Raw genomic sequence first — 11,411 nt, 5'->3', positions numbered from 1 at the left:
GCGCCCGCGGCTCCGGCCGGCTCGCGGCAGCGGCGGCGGCTCCCGTCGGGGTCCCGGCGCGGGGCGGGCCCGGGGCAGGCCGCGGCGGGCGGCTCGGGCCTGTCGGGCTCTCTTCACGCGGCGCGGGGCGGGCGCGGGGGCCGCGGCGGCGGCGGCGTTCCACTCGGGCCGGGGGGAGAGGCCATCGGAGAGGGGCGGGCGGCCGGGCCGAGGGGGCGGGCCCAGGCGCCGCGCGGCCCGGGACCCGCGGGAGGGCCGCCGCCGTGCGCCGGGCCCTCGGTCACGCTCGCACCGCTCGCTCCGTGCTCCTGCAGCGGTGGTGGCGGCGGCGAAAAGACACTCTCGGCGGCGACAGGGCGCGGGGGAAGGAGGGGGCGCCGCCGCCTCCGCTCCAATGAGGGGCGGGGAGGGAGCGGGGCGGGGAGGAAGCGCGGCCTCCCTCGCCGGGGCCGGGACGTCAGTGCGCACGCGCGGCCGATTTCAAATCCTCACTAGACACCGCCGCCTTGGTTACCGCGCCTGCGCACTGGGACGCTCCCCCGTGCGGGTGAGGAGGGCACCGCGTCGGAAGGAGACGCGACTGGGAGGGGCTGAAGGGGCGGCGGCGGCGGCGGCGGCGTGGGTCTTTCTAGACTAGACTTGGCTGCAGTGTGGCGCGGAAGAAGTGAGGAGGCTGCTGCGCCGCCTTCGCCGCGACTTCCTCCGCCGGCCCCACCTCCCGCCGTCGCTAGCAGGCCGAGGCCTGGAGACATGCGCGCTGGGGCCGGGGTCCCGGCAGCCGCCCGGTCGCGCTGCGCGTGCGCAGAGATGAGACGCCGCCGCCGCCGCAGCAGCTGGGTGGATGTTTCTGCGCCGCCGGGCAAGGCCGGGGATCCCGCCCCAGGCCTGGTCCGGGGACCGCCGGCTCGCGGTACCAGGGAGCCAAGGCAGCACGGACCACTGTCTGGCCAGTCTTCCAGGAGAAGGACAAAAGTGCCCCCAGGCTTCCTGCCGTCCATCCTCCGGGGTCCTTGTGCAGCCGGTAGTGCTGCGGTCACTCGTGCCCGCCCATGTGCTCGCCGGCGTCCTCCGGGAGGAGCGGTCACTCACCAGCGGCCCGGGCGGCGCTGCCCGCTAAGCCGCCGCCCTGGACAGAGCGGAACCCTCCTAGGAGGATCTCCTCATAGGCATTTTTGTTTCCTTTTAAAAATGATTTCCTATGCCTAGAATGAAGTTAAAACTTTGCAGTTAGCTCACTGGCGTGATTTCTCCAGGCAGGCTTGGCAGTGCTGCCTATCAGAGCAGCGGCCCACGTGCTTGGGTGTCTGGGCTCGCAGCTGGCACAGTGGTGGCCGGATTCCACAGAGATCCTACCCGCGGAGCGAGTCCCCTGTGTCCAGAGGATGCCCCAAGCCCGGTTTGACAGTGCTGTCTTTAGGACTCTGTCGCCAACCACACATACTGTGAAGTGAAAACGCCAGAGTGCCATTATGTAAGCCTGCTTGTGCCCCATGAGCCCAGCCGGTGTGATGGACACCATGGCCCCTCTGGAGCCCAGGCCTGTCCTGGTCCCCGCCCAGCGGATGCATTCCCTGGCCAGGCAACTTTGAGGAAGCTCAGCGCTTGGGCCGGTGTTCCTTTTAAACATATTGAAAGAAGCCCTTTTTAATCTGCTCTTCTGAGTACACGTTACTCAGTGCTTGACACTTCAAAACATCGTAACAACTGAAAATCCGTGTATTGCCTACTAAGGCTCCTTGGCAAATGCTAATCAAACTATAAATGACTTTTGGTTCAGGAGTCTGTATTGCACACGTGGAAATTACGACCAAGGATTAGAACATGTGCGTTAAATAAATTGGAGATCACACACCACCCAGACAGCGGTTGTTCTGGATCTCCCTGCTTCCAGTGCCTAGGGCCAAAATCCCTGGGGTCATCCCAGTCTCCCCTCCCCATAACCAACAGATTCTCTTATGTCTACCTGCGAGAAACGTCCAAAATTCAACAGCTACCCTTCACTCCCTCCATCTACTCACCTACAGCCCTTTAAAGCCACCACTATTTCTAGCATATTTTAAAACAGTGCCTCCTAGCTAGTTTGTCACATTCCAATCTTGTCCTCTTTGGCATTTTCTCCACAGAGCAGCTTGTGAGTGATACTTTAAAAAAAAAAAAAAAAAAAAAAGATTATGTCAGTCTCCCGCTCAAAACTCTCCAGTAACTTCCTTTCTCAAACCCAGGCTTATTATGACCTACAAGTCCCTACCTTGGCTGGTCCTTCTCTCCTTTTCTCCCACTTCGTCTTCCAGCTCATCCCCTAACCCAGCCTGTTCCAGCCAGAAGCATAGCAGGCACAGATGTGCCTCAGGGCCTTTGCACTTGCTGTTCTCCCTCCCCTTGGATACTACATACCCCCATGGGTCCCACCTTACCCACTCTCACACCTTAGGGACGACGTTGCTCAATCTGAACTACAAACCCAACCCTCAACACTCCCCACTTCCATTCCTTGCTTTATGTTTCTCTTAGCATTTATCTCTATTGGTTTCCTAGGGCCACAAACTGGGTGACTCACAACAGCAGAAATGTATTCTCTTACTGTTCTAGAGGCTCAGTGCCTGAAATCAAGGTGTTGGCAGGGCCACGCTCTCTCTCTGAGGTCTCCAGGGCAGGTTTCTCTTAGCTTCTGCTGTTTTCCTTGGCCTTCTTTGGCTTGTAGGTGCCTCACTCCATTCTCTGCCTCCATCACTGCATGGAGCTTTCCCCATGTCTGTGTCTCCTCTTGTCCCAAGGATGCCATTCATACTGCATTAGGGTTCACCTTAATGAACTCGTGTTACCTTGATTACATCTGCAGAGGCCCTATTTCCAAATAAAGCTAACATTCTATTGATATCCAGGGTTAGGACTTGAAGTTCATTTGGTGAGAGGGGGCGGGGGGCACAATTCAATCCACTGTGCCATCTCATGAATTTTATTTACCTTATTTATCATCTGTGTCCTCTCACCCAGCTAGAATCTAAGTTACACAAGGAGGGGGCTTTTTATCTGTACTTTTCCCTGCTGTGTGTGAGCTTGAGAACTGTGATTGGCACATGGCGGGTCCTGGATGGCTACTGGTGAAATGACCAACAGTCGGCTGACCAACTCAATGGGAACGAAAGCCTTGCCTGGCTTCAGGATCTAGCCACAGATTGCTCTACGTCTTTACAACATTTTAAGTTGTTTTTCCCTATGGCTTCCTGCTCTATCTTTGCAATTTGTCTCTAGTTAATCCCTCTAACTTTGATTCATCAGCCATAGTTAACTTCTTATAATTAGATACAGGGTTTCATGCTGTATGTATTTGATCATAAGTTTTTATGTAAATTAGAAGCAATATGTTTCTTTCTTCAAAACAAGAATGAATACTAAGTCATATGTAGTCCCTGTTGCAGTCCCTGTGGCTCTGGGCAGAGGAAGCCTTTCTCACTGCTTATCAGTTTTCACAGATAAGCCCAGATTTTTCCTTCTGTGGCCAAAACCAACTCCTCTTTCTTCTCATGTTGTTCTCATGAACAAATAGTTTCTGAAACTCTGACTACCATGGACTTCCCGTGCCAGAATCGGATATGCTGGTTAAAACGCAGACAGCGAGGGCTCACCAGACCTGAAACTTACTCAGAGTGAGGTCCAGGGATCTGCATTTTAAGTAAATTCCCTGGGCAATTTTAAGCCTAATTCAGGGTTCCCAAACTCAATTGCTCACAGGAACTGAATAGGTTATGTAAGTAACTGAAAAAAAATCAAGGTGTATGTGCATCGGTCAGCTACTACTGGGTAACAAACCACCCCCAAACACAGCGGCTCAAAGGAAGTGCTTATTATTGCTCACAAGTCTATAGATCAGCTGTGTGGTTCTGCTGACCTGGGTCAGACACAGCGGATCTCGGCTTACAAGTCACTTCAGGCTGCACTCAGCTGACAGGAGAGCTGAGGCTGGCTGGTCTAGAGTGGCCACACTCACATGACGGGCAGCTGGCTGGCTGGCAGCTGGAACACCAGGGTTGATGGGCCCATGTAACTCTCCTTATCCAGCAGGGGAGCCCCAGCTTGTTCTCAGGGTGGCTGAAAAGGGTTTCAAGAAAGCAAGAGACATGCCTGAAGTAAGACCTGGCATGTCTTCATTTCCTCAGCATTCTGTGAGCCCAACTAAATGACGAGGCCTTGATAAGATTTGAGAGGGGGAGAAATAGCCCGCATGTCCTGACAGAAGAAGCTGCAGTCACATTGCCAGGGGCGTGGGACGCTGGGAGGAGAATCATGGGGACCCCAGTGGGACCTGAATGAGGAGTGGTGGGGACCATAGGATCCAGGAGAGCACCTGCCTGGTGTATGGGAGTGGAAAGGCACTCCTCCACAGGTGGTCAGCAATGTCAAGTCTCTTGAGAACCTGGACTGGTAGACGTGAGCCTGAATCCTCCCGGTTTGGGATGTCAACCTCTAGGCAGATGCTGCTGGCCGCCCACACAAGTCCTTTGTTCCCACCGCCCCTTTGTTCTCAGGGTGGAGGAGCCCTGGTCCTGCCCAGGAATTTGCATGGCAGGTATGCAGAAAGGTCGTCCCCAGTGCCGTCTTTCTGTCTGCCAGTGCCAACATAAGCATAATACACACCCCCATTCTAGAGGAGGGGGCCGCCAGGACACTCCTGGGAAAGTATTCCAGGTGAGGAAGAAGAGACCTACCAGAGGACACTCTCCACATCACCAGTGGACACAGTTCTCTCTGTGTGGGATGCCTGGCACCGCCGTAGCCACCTTGAGACCAGAAGAGAGATGGGACCAGTGCCCTGGGAACCAGGATGAATGTGGGAAACATGGCCCCAAGCCCCAGCCATACTACACCATAGCCCCCAGTCCAGCCCCATCCTGGTTGCTTCGTGTTCTGGGCAGGTCACACTGTCATTTGCTACAGAAAGCACCCAGGTTAGCAACCAGTTCAGAAAAATACTAACGTGCTGTGGAGGGTGGCCTGTAAGTCTCTGTGAGTAATGCCCAGCTTGTGGGTAACCTCTGGTCACCAGAAGACAAATAATATGATGGGGCGGGGTGAGTGGTGCCCGTCCTGAAGAAAGGTTTCCTTCAGAGAGGTGGGTTCCCTCCTGCAAGGGTAAATGCTGAGCCCTTTGAAAGTTTCGGGCACCAGTGCCACTCATTAAAGGAAATCTTGGGAGTGAGTTTTTCTGCAAAACTATCTTCCTCCTATCCTTAATTATGGAAAGTCCCAAACTTGCATAACACTGGGGAGACTATATATACTGAACCCCTTCAGTAGCTATCAGCTCAAGGTCAAACTTGCTCACCAATGTCCTCACCTGCTTTCTCCTCCAATTATTTCAAAGCAAATCCCTGGTAATACTTTCACCCATAAGTGACACAGTATGCATTAGTGAGTTATAAGCATATGTTTTGAAACGTAACTACAATATGACCACATCTAAGTAGTACTAACAATGTCTTCCTTAATATCATCAAATATCTGATCCATAATATCTTTGATTATCTTATAAAATTTTTTACTGGTGGTTTTGTCAAAAACAAAAGGTCTATATAATGATTTAGATCTTCTCATGCTTTTAATCTGTGGTTTCTCTGTCATCTTTTGGGGGGGCAGTTTGTGGGGGGTCACCTATTGTTGAAGAACATGGTTCATTCATCCCACAGTCTGGATTTTGCCAATTATATCTCCCTGTGGTATCATTTAACACGTTCCCTGTCATCCATATATTTTTGTAAGTTGGCCCTTGAATCTAAGGTGTTGGTCGAATTCAGGTTCTGTCTTTTATCGACAAGGCCACTTCAGAGGTGCTGCTGTGTCCCTCGCACAGTATCTGGTGCTCTCTTTGATGAGATGAGTGTGAGCTCCTTTGATGGTACTGTCTCAAGCCCTGCCCCCAGGGCTTCTGTGGGAGGAATCGTACCCTTCAAATGCCGCGAGATCCCAGGACGGCCCCTCTCACAGCACTCAAGAAGCAGACTCAGGGTCTCTGCTTTCCAGGTGAGGATTCTGAGGCTGGCCCACAACCAAAGGTCCATAAGGATGACCAGTGTTGGGGGCTTAACATAGCAAGTCCTACGAATTAGACCCCATAAAAAATTAACTTTGGTCTGTCACATGGACTATGACCTAATGGAACATGGAAAAATTGAGAAAATGGTCTGTAGGGAATCTAGATCTAGGGGGCCCAGAAATTACACTTGGGCTCTTTTTGCCCAAGGAAGCACTCCCTGACCCTGGTAAGTACACAAGGTCCCTCACCAGAAGGTGAGCTCTGTGAAAAGAAGCAGATCTCAAAAGACCCCACCTGGGGCGGGGGGGGGGAAGGAGGGGGTAAGCTATGTGAGGAGGAGGATAAGTTAATTAGCTTCACTGTAATAATTGTGCTGCTGTGTATAGGTGGATCAAATCCCCATGTTGTATACCTTAAACACACAATTTTTATTAATATAAATGAAATTTAAAAAAAAATCTTAAGTTAGAGCACATTTAAAAATATTGGTTTGAGAAAGCAAAAAATAGATATTTCAAAGTGCTTCAAATTAATAGTAGATATTAAATAGATATAAAGTAGAGAATATTCAAAGTTTGTGAACACAGAAAATGGTAAGCCTCAGTTCTGTGTGATACCACTTTGTGTGGGAAGTTGTGTTTCCTCACAGTGTAAGACAAATGAAGTGGCATATGTGTATCCTCCATTTTAAAGGTCTCAGTGATACTCAGGGTTCTCTTCAGATTGTATAAATCTTCCACCTTGTAAATGTCTCGATGATGAAAAGTAAGGAATAAATTAGTGGTACATATTGGGAGCCACATTAAAAAAAAAAAGTCCCACGGAGAAGTAGAAGAGACGTCCTTCATTTCTCTCCACAGTGACCTTCCAACTGGCTCCCTTCCCTTATCCTCAGAGGAGGGCACCTGGAGAGAAACACCCCCAGTCTGCGATCTGAGCTGGCTCCCCGTCCATGTCCTCGTGAGACGTAAGTTGGTTCTCCTAAAGGCACAGAAAACTTCAGGAGGCTGGACTTGTTGCCTGGGGCTGCCCGTAACCAATGACCACAAACTGCATGGATTGAAGCAACAGGAATTGCCTCTCTCACGGTTCTGGAGGCCAGAAGACCAAGATCAAGTTGTCAGCAGGTCTAGCTGCCCTCCAGAGTCCCCAGGGGAGGGTCCCTCCTGTAGCTCCTGGGGGATCCTGGGGGGCTCCTTGTGTCCCTAGGCATGTGGCAGCGCTGTTCCACTCACTGCCTCTTGCCACCATGTGGTCTCGTCCCCAGGACTGTCTCCATCCCTCCCTTCTTGTGAGGACCCCAGTCCTGGGATTGAGGCCCTCCCCAAATCCAGGGTGACTTCATGTCAAGATCCCCATTCAATCATATCTGCAAAGACCTTACTTCTAGATAAGGTCATATTCTGAGGTTCTAGGTGGACATGAATGGCTGGGAGCAATATTCAACCCCAACAGGGACACAGACAAAATCTAGTTCTTTTCCTCTCATAATTAAGGAAGCAGGAGGTAGAGGGCTTTGGTGTGTGCTCCAGGAGGCCAAAGCTGGCCCATCTGTGACTCTCCCCCTGCCCTAGCCCTCATGCCTGCAATCAGGGAGGGAGAGAGGTTGGAGGAGTGTGGTGTCTGTTGCTTCTGACCCTAACAGAAAAGCAAAAGTGTCTAAGAAACCCTCACACCAGACTTCCCCTTGTATCTCCTTGACTTGAACTGGTTATGAGGCTACCCTTACCTGCAGGAGAGGTTGGGATGCTAAGATACAGAATGATCCAGAATAGCCTGGACCAATCTCAAGATACTGCTTGTGTTGGCCATATGGCCATGCTGAAAAAGCCTGGGGTGTGTTGGCAAAGGAGAAGCAGCTGGTGGGTACTCGGTAGGCCCCATGTCTACCACCCTGAATTTGTTCTGAATTGGGTCCCCACAACTTGGCTTCTGAGAGCCAGTTTGGGCAAAATCTGGTTTCAGGTCAGCGTTGACTAGGGTGAGCTCATCAAGATAACGTGCCCTCTGAATTCTTGTTATGGTTAGCAGACGATTCCTTCTCTGACATGACCCCAGAGCAGGCTTCTTGGGTGGGGCCCACTTTGTTTCCAGGGGGACATTGGACAATGTCCAGAGATAATTTTATTGTCCTCTCCCCGGTGGTGGGTAGTTGTTGAGGTCCTGCTCTGTGTCAGCGACACAGACAACCAACACTCTCTATGCCAAGCACTCCTAGTGCAGTGGTGGTGTGTGGTGTGCGGGTTCCTGGGGGGACACGGAGGGGGTGTGGCCAGACTCATCCCACAAGATAAGGAGCAGTTAAGCCGACAGAGGGAAGTAGAGAGCAGAGAGATGGAAGGACATTCCAGAAGGAGTCTGGTGAGAGAAACAGCCATGAAGACAGAAATGCCCGGCGCTCCCCGTGGCCAGGCCCTGTGGGTGGCAACAGAGAGCTGGCACGAAGCTGGCCCTGTGGACTGTGGACGAAAGCAGGTCTGGGAAGACCACGTGCCACATTAGGGTCCCTCCAAGGCTGCATTTGGCGGTGCCATTGTCAGCTGTACACCAAGGAGCAGATAGACTGACTTGGGCTTTAAGAGGCTCGCTCTGCCTTAGCAGCTGAAATTGGGATGGCTGAAGGTGGGGCAGAGGCGGGGAGGGCAAGGAGGGAGGTAGAAAGGCAGTGATGGGCACAGCGGTAGCTCTGGAAGGATCACCTAGGAGAAGAGAAATTAGTCAAGTGGCTGTGTTTGCTGCAGGACGCACCCTCAAACCTCAGTGCGGAGAATGTATTTCTTAGTCGCATCCCAGCCCAGTGTGAGTCTGCGGCGGGGCCTGGCTGTGGTAGGGAGGTCCACTCCATGTGGTCATTCAGGGACCCAATCCCCCTCCATCCATTCCCCTGGGCCTGGCTGTCCTCTGCAGCGTGCTGGCCGGAGAGGGAACAGAGAGGATGGGAGATGCTGCAGGAGGCTGGGGGCCAGGCCTGCGGTGGCCCACACGGGACTCCTGCCAACGTCCCAGCGTCCCGGCTATCAGAAAGGACTCGGGCCTGTGGCCCCACCACAGAGGATGAGTCTCAGAAGTACAGTTGAGCTGAGCTCAGAGCAGAAAGGAAACGGGTCTGGCCAACAGACAGTACTGACTCTGCCACAGAATGTTTCAGAGGTAAAATCATCCTCAGGCCCCATAATTAATCCCATATGGAGGAGGGGAGAGCTTCCAGGTTCCCACCAAGGAGCCTGGGGTGGACGTTTTGGTGGTGCGCACAACAGCCACTGCCTTAGCAAGTGACACAGTGGGTCTGGGTATGTCATCCTCCATCCCAGACACCTGCAGCTGAATCGCCCCTCGGCGGCCAGGCCCCTCTCCTGCTGAGGTCCATGGCAGCCTTGTCTGAACCTCACTGCCATGGCCGGAAGTCTGGCTGTACAGGGAGGCCATTCTGGGTCCATGAGTCCGATGGTCTGGCTTATGAAATTTGCCGAAATGTCCCTGTTTTTGGACATGAAGCAGGGTGTCCAGTCCATTGCCAAACTCAGATCTGTTGAGTTGGTTAGGAACAGGGACTGCGGAGCCAGTTTTCTTTGCAATGGCTCTGCTGTTTCCTGACTGTGAGGTCTCGGGCGAGCTGATTAACCTCAATGGCCTCAGTCCGCTCATCTGCTGAACAGGGACAAGAGTTGTAACTTTCAGACTGTGTGACGATGAGAAGGATCAGCACCCGTGAAAGGCTTGCCAGAGTGACCCGTACGTTGTACCCGCCCACTGTGTGCTCACGCTGCCATCGTTCTGAGGTTCTTAGAGAAGCTGGAATTTCTTTTGCAATTTAGTCCCTTGCGGGTCTGTTCTCTAATTAGGGGAAGACGCAGCCGCGGGAGCACTGCTGCCTGCTTTCTGATCTTGGGCACACTCCAACATCCCCGCTGATGCAAGGGAGCTGCTCACTGGCCCCCACTCTAATGACCTCATTAACTTTTTTATTTCTCTGAAATAAAAAAATTTCTTTTTTATTTAATAAAATATTTTATATATTTTATTTATATATATATATATTTATATATATATTATAATAAAATATAAAATAAAAATATTTCTTTTTTATTTCTCCTTGCCCCCTGAACTTTGGGGTGAGTGTTTTGTTCTGTTGTGCAAACTTGGGGTTGGGTTGGCTGGAGGCATCTCTCTTTGCAATTGTTGCTAAACGTTCACTGGAGTCAGAAGCTTCTGTAGCGGACATTAAGCAAACAGAGGTAAGACAGGTGGGGACTCACAGGTACCTGACTCCTCTGTCACAGGCCAAGGGGAGGGGTGGAGACCTGCACAGCTCCACGGTGAGCCATCGAAATGGGATCTAAGATTTAGGATTTACGTTCTCTAACAGATCCGTCTGTGTGTATGTGAAGAGGCACCTGGGCTGGGGGGAGGGGGAAGTCGAGGCACCAGCTCCAGGGGAAGAGACATAGTGGTACCAGGCTGGTGGGGGCTGCGGGGACCCAGAGGCAGATTCATTATAGAGTCTGAAGGTGGAGTCACCGGGGCCAACTGGGGAGTGAGGCAAAGGGAAGGGCAAAGGGCGGGATCCCAGTCTGTTGGCTGGAGCCATTGACCAAAACTTCTCCCCAGAGGAGCACCAGGGGCGGGGTGTGCGAGAAGCATTCCCTTTGGAAATGTCAGGTCTGAGGAGATGTCCAGGAAGCAGGGGGCACACAAGTCCTGAGTTTAGGAGAGAAGCTGGTCTGGAAAGGCGTGCCTGGGAGCAAACCCCGCAGAGTGGCCCTGTCAGGGGTGGATGTGGACAGGGGCAGAGGAGCAGAGCTGGGTCAGCAGCAGGGAGCAGCGCAAGGACTCCTGTCACTTGTCTTCGAGGATTAGGGGCATGGCGTCTAAACCTGTTTGAACTTCCGAGTAGAGTAAGATGCGTTTTCAAGGTCCTATTCAATAAAGTATTTGGGTAATTACTACACTCAGGAAACTGGCTCAAATCCACCAAGACCTAAAAATAGCGAGTTTTGGGACCTGTGGATTCTTTTATCATGACAGCGAGGCCTCCCGGGCCCAGCCAGGCAAAGGGGGAGGCGCGGCCCCCCTTACAGGCCCAGTCGGAGGCTAGACACGGAGACCGGCAGGCAGAGAGCTTTCTAGCGAATTCTGTGAGGCCAGAAAACCAGATGGAGGCGATGCCTGGGCTCTCTCCAGCCCGGCAACCGGCAATCGGCCCTGAGTTGAGAACAAGGGCTCATCCTACTGCCTCCTTCTTCTGAACTGTGAGCACCGCGGGACCAGGACCAGAGGCGGCCCCCATCACTGCAAAATGGGGCTGGGCACCGCAGACTTAAGGTGGGTCTGAGGGAGAGGGGGGAGTGTGAGGGGGAGGTGGACTGTGAGGGGGAAGTGG

At 52.7% G+C, this 11,411-nt stretch overlaps 1 protein-coding gene across 1 annotated transcript in view; it reads right to left on the bottom strand.

Annotated features, from left to right (window-relative positions):
• The window catches only part of TENT4A (terminal nucleotidyltransferase 4A), a 72,746-nt gene that overhangs the window by 45,112 nt on the left and 16,223 nt on the right, over window positions 1-11,411 (bottom strand).

Source organism: Lontra canadensis, unplaced genomic scaffold (genome assembly GCF_010015895.1).
Source record: "Lontra canadensis isolate GAN:19392208 unplaced genomic scaffold, GSC_riverotter_1.0 scaffold22, whole genome shotgun sequence".
Taxonomy (NCBI): Eukaryota; Metazoa; Chordata; class Mammalia; order Carnivora; family Mustelidae; genus Lontra; species Lontra canadensis.
Note: the sequence above shows the minus strand (reverse complement) of the source record. Positions and strands in the feature narration are given on the sequence as shown.